Below are 19,490 nucleotides of genomic sequence, written 5' to 3' on the forward strand. Positions count from 1 at the left end.
TACTCAGAAAAGAGAAAGCCAAGGCACAACACACTTGGAAGACTAACCCCACCGCGGAAAACAAATCCAACCTCACAAACCTATCCTCTCTTTCCAAAAGCGAGATAATCTGCACCAAAAAAGATGTATGCAACACCAGGATTTTCAGGCAGGTTCCTCCACCAAAGAATTATTTAAAATTCTGAAGGAACTAGAAAAACCTATTTCACCTCCAGACACCTGCCTGAAGGACAAATCCTGGTGCACCAGCATCCAAAACGCCCACAACAACAAAATTTCAGGACTCCAAACTAAAATTGAGGACAAACGCCAACAACTCTCCAATAACAAGGTCACCAACCCTAGCCTACCCACGCCTAACAATACTAGTTCAGGCTTCTCGTTTAAGAAAGTCACCATCCCGGAAGTTCAAAAAATCATCACCTCCTTGAAACCCTCAAACTGCAAAGGAGACAGCTGCCCGGCACACATTATAAAATATGCAGCCAGAGAGCTCTCCCCCTTCATCACCAAACTCATCAACCTATCCTTCACCAATAACTCGATCCCCAGCAACTTAAAACAATCATGGGTTCTCCCACTCCTAAAAAAACAATCTCTCGACCCAGCCATACCCACCAACTACCGGCCCATCACCACACTCCCATTCCTACTAAAAATCCTGGACAGAGTTGCCTACATCCAAATTCAGGAATACTTGGAATCCAACCAACTGCTAGGAATACGTCAATCTGGCTTCAGACCTCAACATGGAACAGAAACCACTCTTGTTGATCTCAAAAGCCAGATTGATGAAATTAAAGATAAAGGCAATGCCGCAATCCTACTCCCACTGGACCTCTCAGCGGCTTTTGACCTGGTCAGCCATGAAATCCTTTGCAATCACCTTGCCACCGCAGCCCACTTCTCCTCCTCTGCCATCACATGGATACAATCCTTCCTGGCAAACAGAACCATGGGGGTCTTCTCCACAACAGCTGCAGCAGACCCCATCCCCATCACATGCGGGGTCCCACAAGGATCCTGTGTATCCCCCACTTTGTACAATATATTTACAAAGCCTCTATTTAACCAACTGGACCGTCTGGGTGTCACCTACACAAATTACGCAGATGACACCCAGATACTCCTCACCATCACAGGTAATTACCAAGCAGACTCCGCCCAGATCAACAAAATATTCTCCATCATTCAGGCATGGATGGCCTCGCATGGTCTCTGCCTGAATGATGAGAAGACAGAGCTCCTCATCGTCGGCTCCCCCAACACCCTAACTAAACTTAATCCTAGCGATAATAACATCACCATCGATGGCCACACCATCCCTATAGCCAAAAGCGTGAAAACCCTTGGCTTCTATCTAGATGCCTCAGCCGCTGCCTACACTGGCAAGCTCATTAGGGCCAGCAGACAATTCCTATCACCCAACAGCTGCCTCACCCTTGCCAGGGCCTTCATACAATCCAAACTGGATTACTGCAACATCCTGTACCTAGGTGCTAACAAATCCATACTCAACAAGCTGCAGGTAATACAAAACACCACCCTGTGCGCAGCCCTCAACATTCCTAGACGAGAGCATATCTCTGCTACTAGGAAAGCCTGCAAATGCCTATCCATACGCCAAAAAATTGACTTAAAAACCATCTGACTCACATACAAGTCCCTCAATCATCTAGCACCACCATATCTAGCTAATAAATTCACCATGAAAACTGCTACCAGATCCACCAGATCCTCCAAAACTCTATGCTTGACAGTGCCCAGGTTCCACCTAAAAAGAGCTGGAGGGGCAAGCTTCACAGTACTTGCCCCCAAACTCTGGAACACCCTACCTCTCAACATCAAAACTATCGAATCCTTCCAGATCTTCAGGAAGCAGGCCATCAGCTGGCTCCCAAACAAAGAATAGCCCCACTAACACCAGACCTTACACTCCCGTGCGGTAACTGGTTTAGGTACTGTATTCACATTGAATATTGTATATTGTGTGTATTGTATGTGCACTGTATATTGATAACTGTATATATATATGTATATATTATAAGTATGTACGAAGTATGTAACACAAAGATACTTCTCAACGCTGTAACCATATTCTTAAGCGCCCTTCTACCCCTGGTTTGGAGTGCTATACAAATAAAATAAACAAACAAACAAACAAATATATGATATTATGTTTGTGTTTAGCTTAATGTAATTCTCCAAAAAGTTAATTCAATTAAATATTCTTATGTCCAACAATTAGGGGGATATTGTAGGTGTTAAATTAGAACACTGGTTACTAATATAATTTGTAGACTATCCACTGATTTTGTATACTACCGTGAACGTGTGCATCCTTAAGAGAGGAAGGCCTGGTCATGAGATGGAGGACCACTGGCCTGAACCGTAAGTTGACATACAACCACAATGTCATTCAAGTGGAGTCAATCATGTATTTCCATCTGTATCTAATGCCCCATTGGTCCCAGCAGACCATTCTTTGATGAACTTGGGTAGCTCCTTGATTCTCGTTCCAGTGAACATCATCTCATTCTCTTCTGTGTCTTTAGCCTTACCAATTCTCCAAAAGCTGAACTTCAGACTTTTCTTAGTGACCACGTTAGCCACTCTATCCATAACCTTAATAACCAAAACGGGGGTAGCGCTTCAGATCTCTTATTCATCTCATCCTCTCTCTCAGTCACTAATAGCACTATCACACCATCCCTATCCTATCCCTCCATTGTTTCCACCACCATCTCCTTTCAAGACTCTGACCTCTCCTTACCACTTGCCTCACTTATTTCTAAAAGGAAATGTAAGCTTTCTGGATTTCCTGCCTTTCTCTGGGACCTACAATCTGCACTCTCCACCTTCCAATCTCTACTATTTGACTCATTCTCCTCCTCTTCCCACTGCTAATTTTCATGCCCTAGTCTCAGCATCCACAACCATGTTTCACCCAATTCATAGGCTGTCTCTGCACAGACACGCAATGACTGCTACGCAAATGGAGACGTACCCGCTTGCATGAGAACCTGCAACTCTACCTCTCTACCCTGAACTCTCTCTCGCCCTCCCTTGACAGAACAAAAAGGGGGTTATACCTCTCCCTCCATTGACTCTCACTCTAATCATCCTTGCCGGCTACAGGGCACCCTAACTCACTCCTCACTCCTCCCAAACCGATGAATATCAACTCCACTCTCACAGCTAATGACAGAGCTGCATACTTTGCTGTAAACATTTCCAAAATGAGAGATTCCCTCCTGACCTTTCTCATACTCCCTCCTCCTACACTTTACCCATTCTGCCATCATCCCCTGTCACTATCTCCCTCTTTAGTCACACTAATACAGAAGGGGTCCTATCTCTACTGATGAAGGTTAACCCTACTTGTGCCCCACCAGGCCTTCTTGTTCCTCAGCTAGTCAAGCCTATCACCCCTTTTGCAGCCTATCACCTTGCTGTAGTCTTTAACCTGAACTTCGACTCTCCTTGCTTTCCCTGCATTTTCAAAATGGGAGGATAGCTCAGCAGCAACGTGCTTGCCTTGGAAGCAAGACAACACGGAGCAACACAGGTTTGATCCCCGGGTCTGCGCTTAGAAACCTCTGGGTATTAAGCGCATTATAAATAACCTATCATATCATATCATATCATGTCAATGACGATGGTCATCCCTCTCCTAAAAAACCAAGGGGAAGACCCCAACCTACCGGCTAACTTTCACCCTGTGTCTCTCCTTCCACACCACTCTAAATTCCTCAAAATGGTTGTGTTCATCCATTTTACAAATTTCTAAGACATCCACAATCTTGAGACACCCTACACGCAGGTTTCTGTTCCTGTAACATGTTGCTCTCCTGACTGTAAAATGTTGCTCGCCAGTTGCTCCAGGCCATTGAGTGGAGGCTAAGAAGAAGGACATTCAGGGATCAGACATCAATGGCACTGTACCCAGATCCAGAACTGCGTTGGAAGGCTGCTCTGTTTGATAGGCATGACAAACTGTTAGTTGTTGAAGTATTAGTTGTGGAGGCATCAGTAGAGTGGTCTGAGTGGTGGGGCAGGCCAGATGGGTGCAGGGAGCAAGGGGGTGTCTACAGGAATTAATCTCTTGGGGCTTCAAATGAGACAGTGATTGAAGGGAACCTGAAGCACAGAAACAAGGCTGGCCTGGCCATCCATGTGAATACCCATTGTTCTGCACTGTAATCAGAAGTAAAAATTGCTCCCCACTGAACCCACCCTTTTTGAGACAATCCCTGTCTTAGCACTCTAAAATTTCTACACCACTTGGAACTCCAGTACACTATGAGGTGCATTGCTAGCTGGATCAAGTACACAATCTATGAAGATAATGTTGCCGCCAGCTGAGCCTTCCTCTGCTGCACTCAGGTAGACAGTAAAGGGGTTAGGTGGCAAATAAGTGACTTGAATGCCCAACTGTCAAGGAAGTTCCAATAAGCTTCTTTGGTACATGTATGATTTGCAATTGTTTCCAAAATGCAATTTGTTGGTCCAAAATGTTCCACACTAATTGCATAATCTTTGTGAATACATTTTCTTCTTTCCAGTACGAAGTGCATTAATGGGAAAAATAATCAAACCAAATGCCCATATTTGTGTTCTGGTGACAATTGCCAATCTCTTTACCTTTATACAGCTGGAACCTGCATATAGGACAAATAAGTGGCATGCATGCTCAAACTTTCCTTCTTAAACAATTTGCTTATGCCAATTTCTTTGGATGTGAAGTTTGTGTTTGCGGGCCCCATGCGTCATAATCTGCACAAATGTTACCTACTACTTGTATTGCAGTTTCTGGTGGGAACATTCACATTGTATGATGCTTTGCTTACCTGACATGTGACTAATGGGCTTCTAAGGGGAATGAGTTCCAAATTGTGCACAATTAATTAGTGTCGTTACCAACTGCAATTCACCTAAATTACAGAAAATAATTGCTTAGTGATATAGTAATTATGTTTACTTTAGTATAGTGTTTCTTGCTAGATTCTTCCTGCTTCTAATTTTTTTAAGAACTGGTATTTACCTAATGTAATGTACTGAATTCATCAACCTTGAGGGATGAATGGCTAAGTTGACCCTGCCACAGGTTTGAACTTGCGAAGTGCAGGCTTACCACATGTCAAGGGAGTGAGTGCACTTAACAAGTGAGGTACACAACCATAAACATATAATGTGTACAATATGAAGGTAAAAACCCTGCCCTTCTGTAAAGTGGTCTTCAAAAGTTCCAATTTGTGAACAATGTTACTGGCCCACTAGTATGCTCAAAAATGCACCACTTACAACTATATTTCCCAGGCAATTGCTTGGGGAAAGAGTACCCAAATCCATCAGAAAAATGTTTTTTATTCCTAGTCACTTGTCTTCAATGTAACAGACTTTGAGTGCTTTAAAAAGCACTATTTTTCACTAGATGGGTGGATAACCCTCCCCTCACACAAAGCCTGGCTGAAATTATCTTTAAATTCTACCATATTATGTCTATTGTTACTAATCCTGTTCTCCTAGAAATGAACAATGTGCCCCTAAATATCCTGACAATCCCTTTGAGCACCAAAATAATGCGTTATATTTTGGAGTAAATGCTACTACACTGTTGACACGTGCCTAAAAACATTTGCCATTAAATCGCGTGAACATTTCCTGGGAGAGAACTCCAAGCACTCAAATATTCTGTTACATCCTGCAATGTTTTTGAATATTTTTGCTGGCCTACTGCCTAGAAATGCATTGTTTGCCACTTAATTTACTAAAGATTGCATTTCTATACCAATCTAATGTCAAATGATGCTTAAGGCCATTATGAATTGCCTGGACAAGGCTTACACCTGGATGAGATTACTGTTAATGACTTATAATTAACAGTGCTATTAGCAGTATTGAGCTTGGTACAGTTATGATTTGTTCCAATCATTTAACCACTGACTGAATGCTGATAAATTATCATCAAAGTACGGAAGTTGCTCACCATTTCATCTGACACGCAAATGTTGCTCATTGCTAACAAAATGTTGGAGACCCGTGACCTAGTCCATTCATCTCTGAAAGGTTGCGGGTGCCCCGTGGAGACTGTGTGCCTGATCACTATTTCGGTGGTATCCCGTCTGGATTACCGCACAACTTTATTTGTGTTAGTGCCTACCTGTCTGGCAGTATTACCGCTGGATCACGGGTTGGGCACTAACCGTTAGTCGCCATTTCCCATTGGGTCTATTGGACCCAATGCGGATTTTATGGTGCAATTACCGCATGGTAATACCGCCAGTGGTAATTGTGCCAAAAATGGGCATTTTTCCAGCGTGTTTACCCCAAGCTCTGAGCTGGGGGTAAACACTCCAGACTCGAGATTGTGCAGACCCTCAAAGGCGGCAGTAACACTGTTACTGCTGCATTTAAGGGCTACCACCCAACTCGTGATCAGGCCCCAAATTGTAGAACTTTAACTGAAATAGTCCTACATGAGTGAAGAAGGCTGTCTAATCCCTGTCAGATATATTCACTGGTACTTTCTAATAGCCCTTAGATCAGTTGTGGAGAGGAAACTTGCAGATCCCAGTCAATCAATATGTTTGTCTATTCTAGGTATAGGATAGTTGTCGAACTGGGATAATGCATTTAGCTTTCTGAAGTCAATGCAAAATTTCCACGACTGATCCATTTTTGCTGCTAAAACTATTGGCGAGCGCGGGGGCTTTGCGATGGTTCTGTTATATCGGAAGCCAGCATTTTCTCCACTTCCTGCTAGACTATTTCTCTACGGCCTATGGAATTCGATAGGCTTTCAGATGGACAACTTTATCAGGAAGAGTATGGATGTAATTAAAAAACCCTTTTACTCTTCCTAGCTTGCTGTCAAAGACATCTGGGAACTGATCTAACATGGTTTGTATGTCCTGTTTCTTACTGTGTGGTAGATCAGTAGTGACTACATTGATTTCATCTACTTCATCGTCCAGGAGACTGGCCATTACGGAAGAAGTTGTTTCAATGCAGTCCTCCCTCCACTCCTTCAACAGATTGATGTGATAAATCTGTGTTTTGGCCCATCTATCTGTTTGTGACACCTAATAATTACAGGGTCCCGTTTGTTCCAGAATTTCATAAGGGCCATGCCAATGGGAGAGAATGTTATGTTCTGAGGTGGGAAGGAATACCAGTCCTTTCTGGCCAATAGAAAAGGAACAGGTGATGGTGTTCCTGTCATAATTGGCTTTTGGTGTTCTTGATATTTGCTAATATGGGAGTGTACTATAGATCTAACGACGGCCATATGTTCTTTTAGATGGTAGGCAGTCTGGGATAAGGGTAACATGGCCTCTTCCCATTCTTCCCATGTTTCTCTAAGAATGTAGAGAACATCCCTGGGGTCTAGAATTTCAAATCGGGAGAAGCCTAGGCAAGCTTCAGGGGTCTTTTGAATAGCAAATAGGGCCCACAGTACCATAGTGTCCCAATTTCTCCCATCTGCTTCAACCAATTTTTTAAGGACAATTTTTAAAGTTGTATTAAATTGTTCTACTAATCCATCAGTTTGTAGGTGATAGACTGAAGTTCTGAGGGGCTTGATCTGCAGAACTTATTTTGCTTCAACCATAAGTCGGCTCATGAAAGTGGGTCCCTGGTCAGTCAGGATTTCTTTAGTGAAACCTTCTCAGGACAAGAAGGGAAGGAGGTGTTTCAGGATGTGGTGTGTCGTATCAGACCTCATAGGGAAGGCCTCTGGGTATGTGGTAGCAGAATCCACTATCACTAAGATATACGGGTTCCCTAGTTTGGGTGGTTCCAAAGCAACCAACAATGTCCATTCCTATTATTGAAAAAAAGACGTCACTAATGGGGAGTGGATGTAAAGGAACTGGTGGGGGAGTATGAGTGCTAGTTTTCTGACAGAGTGGGCAAGTCAGAGTAAAGTTTTTGACCTCTGAATACAGCCCTGGCCAGTAAAAGCAATTCAATATTTGGACCTATGTTTTAGCAGCCCCTAAATATTTGGCTCTAAGGCGGGTGTACGCAATTTCTAGTACCCTTCTCCTATAGCTGTGTGGTACTACAATTTAGGAGCGATCTGAACTGGATAACCCAGCCCTTTAGGATGAGTAGCAATTACCGTGGAGATGGCCGGGGATGCAGATTTTTATTCGTACACCAATAATCAAAACGACTCTGGTAGTTGGCAAAAGGAAGACTGTTTTAATATCAATTATCTAAAACAGGGAGCATAACGAACATCAACAAAGTCACTCGATCCTCTTACTCAATGCATTCTAAAAAAAACAGAGACTTTATAGACAAAACTCGTCATCAATGACGTTAACCTATGTATTTACTAACATCATCCTACGTGGCAAACTACCAAAACCTATGAGTATGGGTGATTGGCTCTGAGTGAACATGTAAATATACGATCCACACTAATCTAAAAAAGTGTGAATATGTGATTGTTTACTTAACATCAGGTGGGGCAACTAAGCCCTCCCCTAAAAATGACCATTTTGAACGCCACTAAATGCACAACGTCCCATTGGTTTACACAACTATAGGACCCTTAATTACGCAGTCCTCTACAATTGGTTGACATTCTAACCTCCGTCAGTACTTTTCCATCTACGTCTAGCAGCATGCCGGCTGGCCATCCAGGTGCTGGTGAGCTTGCTTTAACTATTGCTTCCCACCAATTTGCATATTAATCCACCATCACCTCAGTGGTCTACTGTAATTAGGCTTTGAAGCTCAGCCTTGAGAGTGTTCTTAGCTCTGAGAAATTCAGGGAGTGAAAGCAAGCTCTGCCCTTGTGCGTAGGTGTGACCATCTCTTTCGTCCAACTTCATCCTTCCATGGGACTAGAGACCATGAAATCGAGCTTCTAGTGCATTTTAATACTATTTTTTTAATAGACCTCTGATGTCTTCCTTGTCTGGTTCATGCCTTCTGAACAGGCGTTCTGTTCTTTCACATGATATGTATCCAATGTCAGTTTACGCCAGTTTGATAAGACCTTGGCTTATTTGGCTCGTCCAGCCTTGTTTGTTGAGTTTTACTTTATAATTCAATTTGCTTTTTAACTGTGAAACTCTGGAAATGAGGCTTTCTCAGCCTTCTTGCTGAAGTTCAGAACTGCTATAATGCATAGTGGTAACATCCATCCTTTACTTGTATATATGCATATATATATATATAGATATAGATATTCGCGCCTGCCGTAATCTATTCACAATAAGCCAGCCTTAAGATTACTTTGTCTGCTTGTATTTCTTTTGCATCTGTACACGTGTAACATAGCTTAATGTCTTCATCTGTTCTGTGGCATAAGCTTCTTCACCTTGATCCCAAGATGTCACTTATCCTTGATACTTTCTTGATGCCTTATAGAATATCTGCATTCTCTGAGCTATGCATCTCTTCTCGGTACGTCTGTTCAGATATGTGTGACATCACCATTCGTCTTGACCATTTATTTCCTCTGCTTCTTCTGAAATCTCATTTAAACAACCATCATATTTCATTGTGTGCAGATATGGTTTTCTCAAAGGGAATCTTGCCTCTAGGATTCATTTTGGCCTTTGTCGTTCCAACTGCTCCGTGTATGTCACATACTCTGGTTTCCAGCATACAGGCAATAGGGGCGGAACAATTGAGGTGGGGGTACTTGGCTCCTACTCTACACTCCCCCTCATGGCAATTCATTGACCACTCTCTCATCATTCTTTACATCCAGGCATTTAGGTCTGAAGAAAAGCTTCTTTGGGATCCATATCTTTATGACACCCTTCAGGCATCCTGCTGTTTTCACATGGTCATCTTTGTTCAACGTCATGAGACTGCATTGTCCATTTGGACTACAATAAATCCATTTTTCTACATACTTCTTGTGATTCTTTGGATACAGGAAATTTGTTACCTCAGGTGCATGATGACTGGCCTTCACAAAGTCTCTGATTTCTTCATCCGTCAGATCTTTGGCTTTCCATCCTGGTTTGACATCGATCATAATCTTCATCCCTATGGCTTTCTCTGCTGTCTTCTTGCATTGTGAGATTATCAACTTGATCACACAGAATCCAAGTGATATCATTACTATCAGGGTTCCATGGAACTTGAAAATATCAGCCATCCATTGTGGAATCCAAGAAAAGAGCGATCCAAACCAGCTGTCATCAGCAACGTCTTTGAATTCGTCTATCATCTGACCCTGAAGCTTCGTCAGCATGTCTATGGCCTCTGTCAAGGTCTATGGCCTCTGTCAAGGTTCCATTCTCGTCATCGTGAGAAGGTATAAATGTGCAACATTAATCAATTTGTGCACAAACACCTCTTTCCAAAGCTGTAATCATATCCAAGACATATCTGTTCTGTAGAGTCATCAGTCGTATGCTCTCATCTCTTCTCTGATAGCATTGAATCCCTTTAGGTAATCTGCAGCCATTTGGTATTTGCTCCAACCTGGATCCTCTGCATGAAAATTGCTGTGAACACCAATGAGGTCTGGCTTAACAGCCTGTGCTCATATGGAATAGCATCAACAGCTTCTATGGATTTTGCTGAAAAATAGTTCTCCCTCTTCATTCTTCTGATCAGCTCCACAGATCTCTTCTTCCTCAGGTGAGCATCTGTTTTGCAAAACTGTCAAGGTGTAAGTCACTTTGTGGAATCTCCAATGCTGGAAAATGGACATTTACTATGGAACAAATTCCTCCCCAGTCTGCAGGCAATCTTTTATAAGCTCTGGCTCCACATGCCCAATAATGATCCATGCTCACTGAAGTATCAATGCTCATCCTTGGTGTATCAAAAATGCTATCACAGTTCTGATTCTCTCCAACTTTTCTTGGACTATTGTTTCTGAAGCACAGCTTTGTTTTCTCCAATGGTACTATCTGCAAGGGTCCTCCTCTGTCTTCAACCCAGGTTAATAACTTGGCAATGCTCTTCTACAGGGGCTTTGCATAGCACCTGTGCATTCCAAACAGTCGATTCAGGACAATCATTCATCATCCATGCTCTGCAGGTAAACACTTCTTCTTCCCATCCATCTGGTGATAACACTGATCCCCAGATCTGCATTTGAATTCTGTTCTTCCACCTACAAATTTCTTCTGCAGATTTTCATGGACTCTCCAGCCTTTTGTCTACCACCCATCTAATTCCAGCTCCTTACTCCAGGCTTCTAGTATCTGATCACACGATTCTTCCTGTGAGCTCTGTTTCTTGTCTTTGTGTCTTGGATGTAGTTATCTTTATCTGGATCTGTGCATTCAGTTGCCCATTTGAGGTAGGCATCTCGGCCCATGAACTGGCCTCTTGTTTTGCAAAGTGCTATGTGCAAAAGACAATGAGCTGCCAGGACATCTATTTCGATAGTTATAAAGATCTTGGATTTTCCCATACTGTAAGGCAGGAATGCACACACAAAGCATTCCTCGTTCAAAGTTATTCTTCCAACTTCCTTCATATGTTGGTACCATATGTTATTTCCCAGGTGGACTGTACTGTCCAGTTAATCATTGAATTTGAAATCATCCTCTTTGGTGCTTCTTTTAGGCCTCATTCTTCTCATGTGACCTTCCAAAATCATTTCATGAAGTGTGTTAGCATAACTCCTTCTAGCTGAATCAATTATAGGAACACCTATCAGTGCTCCCTGAGTAGGAGAAAGTTCAGAGAGTTTCATCATCTAAACATATCATTTAGGCAAGACAATGGCCCTCACCGGCATGGCGCAAATAATGTGTCTGTGCTGGCAAGAGACCTCTAACAGCGGCACATTACGAGTCCTCGGGCACGAGCATTGCGCCATGCCGGTAATGAAATCACCGCCATGCCATTAAAGGGCGGAAAATCCCACTTACCGGCATTGTATGCAGTGCAAATAGCACCTCCGGCACCCTATCTATCAACATTAGCGGTCACCGCTAATAGCGGTAACCGCAAATAGCGGGAACCGCTATTAGCGGTGACTGTAAATAAGCGGATCCGGAAGTAGCGTCATCGCACAGGAACGGGAAAGAGCACGGCAGCCATCTTTAAAAACACAATCCATTGCCATCCTCTGTAACCAGGAGACATCTGACCCCCAGAACTCCCACACACCTCCACCACCACCTCTTTGACATCAGAATGCCAAAAGTTGTAAAGAAAAGCAGAGATCGTCTGCGCCAGGAGTGCTTCTCAATAGAGGAGCTGACAATTTTGGCAGAAACCCCCCAGGAACATGCAGACGTTGTGTTTGCAACTGAGATGACCCGACCGGCGCTGCTGAGGAAAAAGGTGACTTGGGCTATGGTTGCCCAGAGGGTCAGTGCTGTCGGCACAACACCCCGCACCCCAAAACAATGCCGCAAGCAGTGGGACGATCTATGTCTCCGCGTGAGTAGCATACTGGCGGCAAACCGGAATATCGGGATGGCGACAGGTGGAGGTGTTGAGTCGCCCCTCAAACTCCAGCCACGGGAGGAGATATGTGCCTCCACCACAGGCACGGAGTGCATATAGGGATTTTGGGGACATGGAGAGAGGAGCCTCGTCATCAGCCGATGCAGGTAGGTGTCCCAAGTCTAACTATGCCAATACCACCACGATGATGTCCAGATGAATGGGTAGTGCAATGATGCATACCAGGGTCCACCAGACACATTAGCACAAGACTGTCTACAGGCAGTGCTGAGCATCACCTTGTCCACATGCATAATGCACCCCATTTCTGTAGCTACCCACATGCCTCCATGCATCCCCACCCAAGAGTGAGACTACCTGTATGTCACTGCCTCCAATGTGACTCATCCACCAATCAAAATCAATGCAGCCATCACAATGCATGCTCAATGCCCCTAGACCCATCACTAAACCCTCTCCCTCCTTTGGTCCACCACAGGCTCACAATCAGACAGCGCCGATGACGACACGGGTGCCACCCCAGCTAAGAAGGCCAGGGCCGAAGAGGGACAACACTGGCCCTCTACTTCAAGGGGAATAAGGAAACCCCAAAGACAGGAAATGGCCAAGTGCACACCACAGGCCACGGCACCAATGTGCTCCACGTCCACCACTTGGCACCACCAACATCCAGCATCTGCCAAGTGTTGTCCGCCGAAGGTACTGCATCGACTGAAAGCAGCACCATTGGAGAAACAGCTGCCACTGCAGCAATCTCGGATGACGAGGAAGGGGATGTGCTGCATGTTGACACTCCCCCCACTGGCCCCCTGCATTCCCCCCACCTGTCCCCGTGCAGCCTGCCCGACAACACCATACATGGGCTACTCCCAGCCCAACCACACCTGTGCAGGAGGGTAACAGTATAATGGACACCCCTCAACCGTCAACCACAGCCCAAAACACCCAAGAGGGGATGCAGGAAATAATAAGGCGCCAACAACAACTAACTGGCATGTGGACACAGCATATCACAGAATGTGGTAGTGCTAGGGAGGATATGCGTGATTGTGCTGCTTCCCTTAGGTCTGCTATTGAGTCCAGTTCAAAGGACATATGTGCTGAACTGGCCGCTGTGCGGCACGTACTGTCTGACTTGGTTCAAGCAATGCGGGACATGCGTCCATCTGAGCAACCAAGTTCTTCCTCGGCTGCCAGTTCCACCAGGACCAGCCCTGTGCGCAGGTTGAGCAGGAACCTGCAGCGATCGGACAGGGGTGCACCGGGTGCTGGGAGAGGGGGATGCCAGTAGGCACAGCCTTGTGTACTCATGCCACGTGGCCCACTTGTGCACAGTCCTGCACACCATGTGTTGGGGAGTAGAGGGGGGAGGGGGGAGTGGGTGTGTTGGGGAGTAGAGGGGGGAGGGGGAGTGGATGTGTTGGGGAGTAGAGGGGGAGGGTAGAGTGGGTGTGTAGGGGAGTAGAGGGGGGAGGGGGGAGTGGCTGTGTTGGGGAGTAGAGGGGGAGGGGGGAGTGGGTGTGTTGGGGAGTAGAGGGGGGAGGGGGAGTGGGTGTGTTGGTGAGTAGAGGGGGTAGGGGGGAGTGGGTGTGTTGGGGAGTAGAGGGGGGTGGGGGGAGTGGGTGTGTGGGGTGGTGGGTCTGTTCACTTAGTTTTCCCTAATCAGAAATCACATGTGTGGACATTGCTTATTGCGTAAGTGTGCTTAATTGGTTAACAGTGTACAGTGTACATGTCCCTGACACACCCTGTGCCCCGAGTGCCATCTCCATGTAACCCCCGTACATGTCTGCTAGATACATTGGTTGATCAGAGTCAGACGCATGGCACGTCCCTCCTGTGCATCGTTACGTCCCTGAGGTGCTGCCCCATCCCCAACCTCATTATCCTCATTGTCAGGTGATTGCAGTTCAGCGTCAGTGGGCAGTGGCACATTCCGTCAGATGCACTGATTGTGTAGCATGACACATGCCATGATGTTCATGCCCACCTCCTTATGCCCGTACAGGAGTGCCCCACCAGACCTGATGAGGCAGTGAAAGCCTGCCTTCAAAAGGCCAAATGTCTGCTCAATCACCACACGGGTACGTGTATGCGCACGATTGTAGTCTTCTTCATGCATGTTCTGCGGGTTACAGACTGTGGTAAGGAGCCACCTCTTCAAGAGATAGCCTGCATCATCTGCATGTGGCCAACAATGTACGTGTAAATTACTACTTCATAATTGACCTCATTGAGTGGCGACATAGCATGCATGTATTTCTTATGTTCAAGCCCATTTCCATGCATTGATGGAGACACACGATGTGACTGGTATGTGTGTATTCCTCTTATGGACTGGTTTGCATGCCATCTACTAGTGGGCGCAGGGGGGTCAAGTTCTTTGTCAGTGCCCATGCACTGTGTTAGTCCACAGTGGTTGTTTCTGTGATGTTGAAGATGTCCATTGATTTGTATGCTTTCATCCTGGCACCGTTGATGTCAGCCTCATGATGATCTCACTACGCACAACACAAGTTGTCATACAATTCAGTTGGGCCTCCGTGTCAGTGTAGTGGTGTAGTGATGTTTTTGACCCTCATGTGACTCCTTTGTACGCAGTAATGGGGGGCTGTCCATTCAGTAGATGGTTTTGGTGCTGTGTATTGGCCACTGTCATTGCTTGTACCTGCATTTTGATGGGGGGATGCAATCTGATTTGGTACAGTGCACATGCAGATGGCTGTGGAATGGTTGTAACACAGCTTCATTTACATGGCAGGGCTGCTTGCATTTTGTGGTCATGTATCATGTCCACAATGGTGATGATGGTGTCCCGGTCCAGACGGTATAGGGTGTGGATCTGCTCAGTGGTTAGGTTGAATGGACTGGCTCTGATGCGTGGGATTGGGGGATGTCTGCGTGGTGCCACTGGCTGTGCTGGTAGGGCATGCTGGCCCCGCCTTGCCCTCCTTCTCCTCCTGCGTCTCCGCTGTGCTGCCTGTTGTTGTTGTTCTTCTTGTTGTTGTTGCACTTCCACTGCAATCAGGTCCTCCAGCCCCAGCATTGCTAGTAGTATTGGGGTCATTGTTGAGTGTGACTGGGTATGGGATGGGGTGGGGTGTGCTCCTTTTGTGCTTGCCTAGTCTGTGGCCTCCACCTCTGCTGATTGTGTGCACATGTGGCAGTTGGGAACACTGAACATGGCCGTTTACGGTTGGTCCGCGATGGCGGTATTAGCACCATGGCGGTAAGGTACTTTACACCCTTCACAATGGCGTTAATTTCATGTCCGCCCGACTCGTGATGTTCACCTTGCGCCAAGCCGGTATTTGCGGCATGGGAGGTCGCGTGCCCACGCCCTTGGCGCTTTCAGCGGCACCGTTAATTACAGTGCCGCTAATAGCGCATTGTCAGGTCATAATCGGCCGGAGCGGTAAGCAATGCCGGTAATCTTTTACCTGCATCGTTTTTCGCTTACCGACAGGGTTGTAATGAGGGCCAATGTCTTGTAGAATCTCCATGTGTGACTTTCTTTGAGGAATCATCCTTGGGTCGTTTATCACAGGACCAGGTGTAATTGCATGCATTACTTGAATAGGTTCACCTTCTACCAACCTTTTCTCCTGCCTGTCTTGCCATGCCTGTCTCTTGCACCCAATAAGGGCTCTAAGACACTTCTTGCATGTGAATGATTGCTAGTGACACTTATCTCAATTTCAGGCAATTTGTCATCTTTCTTATAAATAGGTTCAACAACATACACCAGATCCCAGTCGATTCCTAGAATCTGCCTTAGATCAGATGACATGATGAATTTCTTTCAGCGTGAAACAAAAGTTCTTTCTGACCAGCAAACTCTTGATCTGTCCCTCGAAGGAAATGTTCACTCTGACCTCGAAGTTCTCACAGAATAAACGTTCACTTGTAGTATGACGCCTCTCAAGATTTCATTTAGTGCTGCATTGTTTCTCGGATCCCTCAGAAATGTATGCACATCAGTGTGTCTTCCAACAAGATGCAGGTATTCTTCAATTAGCTGATAGAAAACCACACTAACTAGTCTGTGTGCATCATCAGCTGATAGGGGCATTTGTCCTTTCCCCACTATACTCTGTTAGCTGAAGAACTTGTTTGATGATTGCTGTGAGCAACCTCCTTACGATTGGACCATTCTTAGGATCTTGCAGAAAAACATATACGCTAGTAGTTCTCCCCACGATAGCTGGATAATTTTGCCGAATGAAGAGAAAAACTTCAAATAAGATCCTTGAAACTTTTGTCATTGGGAATCACCATGGGCACTACCAAGCAGAAACTCAGTGAGAAATTAATCAGGGTAATGCACCCACTTCTAATTGTCAAAAATGAACTCCGAATTTTGCATATTTCTCTTCTTATCAAGGCTTAAAGTATGCCTCAGTCCAAAGTCAACAATATCCTGTGGCTTTAAGAACAAAAGATCTTCCCTCAACCCTGAAATGACTGCACAGAGTGTTCGAATAAGCTTCCTTTAACTCTTTCATAAATGGCTAAAAGTGTGTCTTAAAATAAGCCACAGTCTGATGAAATCTTTTATTTTACTTGTAAGCCTTTGCGTACTTCTTCCTCATCAAAGACCGTGTCTTTATTTGCTGAGGTGCTTCCCCGATGCTTGCTTCCAAAGAGGGTGGAGGCAGGGGGTTTTCTCCAATGTAAACTTTGATGTTGCCTAAAAAAGTCCAAGCACGTCTGCCTTGCACTCTGACTGCAGTCCGCGTGACGTCTTCCACAATGAAAGGGCCGTTCAATCTGGGCTCATGCCACATTCTTGTGAAATTGCAGATTAGGACTGCATCTCTCGGGAATAATTTGGGAAGACAAAGTTCTTGAATGCCACTTGTTGAAGCATCTCTTTCTGTGTTTTGTACTGCCCCACGCCCTTTTTGCCGTAGCTGACCTGAAATGACAGAAATACTTTGAGTCATGCATGTAAGATAGTCAGGCAGCTCCATTCCTAACAGTTCTGCTGTTGGCTGAGCATCACTTCCAACTCTGGATGGAGGCGTGAGGGGTGTTCCAATCCGTCTCCCTGTCACTATCTCATGGGGGTTGAGATGGTGGTCCGAACCTGGTTGGTTCCTCAATGCATATAATGCCAGTGGTAGGCAATGCAACCACCCTTTCTTCAAGGTAAATTTCAACTTGGCTATCCTCTCTTTAAGCAAGCTGTTGAGCTGTTCACAGATCCCATTTCGTTGTGGATTATAGGCCGAAGAAAATGTGTGCTTCATACCAAGCAACAAGCTGATCTGCTCATGTCTGATTTAGAAAATATGGGCCATTGTCTGACCTCATTACTTAGCAAACTCCCCATCTAGGAAATACTTCTCGCACTAAGAATTTGGCTGCACAGGTAGAGTCTGGGTGTGTAAACAGACCAGCCTCAATCCATCGTGAAAAGGGACAAACCTCTACATCGATGCATCTACTTCCATTACATACTTGCAGCAAGTCGACATAGTCGATATGCAAGTGCTGAAAGGGGCCATTGAGTCTCGGAATAACTCCCCTAACTGTGCGCAGTGTTTGCCCAGCCGTGAATTTTTGACACCCAATGCAGTTCACTACATAGAACGCAACATGCTCTAACAAATTTGGCATGAACCAATCCTCTACAATAGTTGCAGCAAGTTTCTCTCTAGTTGTGTGCGCAGGCTAATGTAGCTGTTCCAGCGCCACCCATAATAAGGATAAATGCATCACAGGTTTATCAGTGCTGTCTTGTCACCACAATGCTTCAGAGGGGTTTCAAGAACACCCTCTTTGCGTCCACAAATCCTTCTCATCTTGAGGTCCTTCCCCCGGACCTCTATTAATTGTGTCTTTGACAAATTACTATATCCCTCAGACAAGTTCATCATTACAAACATTTTCTCATTTACATCATGCATATCAAAAGTCATTACATTCTCTGAACATGCAGCGAGTTTCGCTTCATCATCTGCTGCTTGGTTTCCATGTGAGATAAAGTCTGCCCTTTTAGTATGTGGTGCGCATTTAACAACTGCGATGGCTACTGGGAGTTGCAGTGCCTTAATAAGCCTGTCCAATAATGCAGTGTGATGCACTAGAATGCTATCCGCTCAGAGGTAGCCCCACCTTTACCAACATGATAGCCCTGCATAGCGTGCACCGTTGATGTCACATAGGCGGAGTCGCTTAAAACTGTTACTTCCTGGTCTGCATGATTCTCGAGCGTGACAATCAGCGCCACCAACTCTGCAGCCTGTGCTGAATAATGTGATGGTAGTCAAGCACTTACCATCTTCTGAAACTCCCCATTGGCCGTGTGCTTTACTATGGCGGCAGCTGTGTGTCTCTGCCTATCATTATTATCGATTCTTGAAGAATCGTCAATAAAAACAATTCTCCTCCTGCTTAAGGCATTTTATTTTGCCCTGGTGATTTCATCATAGAAATCTTCATAGTTTGCACAGTCATGCGCATGCTCGTCCTATGTCAGTGGTTCAGCAACAAACATGGTAGGATTCACTATTGTGCATAGAACTATTTTGATCGATGGATTCGATATGACTACCTCATAGGCAGAAGCCCTTTGAGAAGTCAACGTGCCTTTTGGTTTCTCTAAAATGGCAAACAGTGCATGTTCAACAAATAAGGTCATAGAGCATCCCATCACTATGCTTGCAGCTTTCTCTATGGTGAATGTAGCAGCTGCCAGCGATTGTTAGCACGGAAAATGACCGCTCATCACTGGGTCTAAAATCCCACTGTAATTTGCAAGGGACTTGTACACCAATGTGGTTCTCTGTGTAAGGAGTGCTGTCATAACAGTGCCATCCATGTGCGAAAACAAAAAGAATATCTCAGCATAATTAGGAATTCATAAAACTGGAACAGTGCAAATAGCTTTTTTTTTGACTAATCAAATCCTTCTTACATTTCCTCAGTCCACACAATTGTTTTATGCGTTACCTGTGCTTTCTTCAAAGCCTGCAATAAAGGCTTTATATATGAACTGTAGTCAAAGACCCATGCTCTGACATAGTTACATAATCCCAGAAATCTCTGCATGTGCTTTATCATGTGTGGCTTTG

The sequence above is a fragment of the Ambystoma mexicanum genome, chromosome 1q (assembly GCF_040938575.1).
Source record: "Ambystoma mexicanum isolate Mex_15411 chromosome 1q, UKY_AmexF1_1, whole genome shotgun sequence".
Taxonomy (NCBI): Eukaryota; Metazoa; Chordata; class Amphibia; order Caudata; family Ambystomatidae; genus Ambystoma; species Ambystoma mexicanum.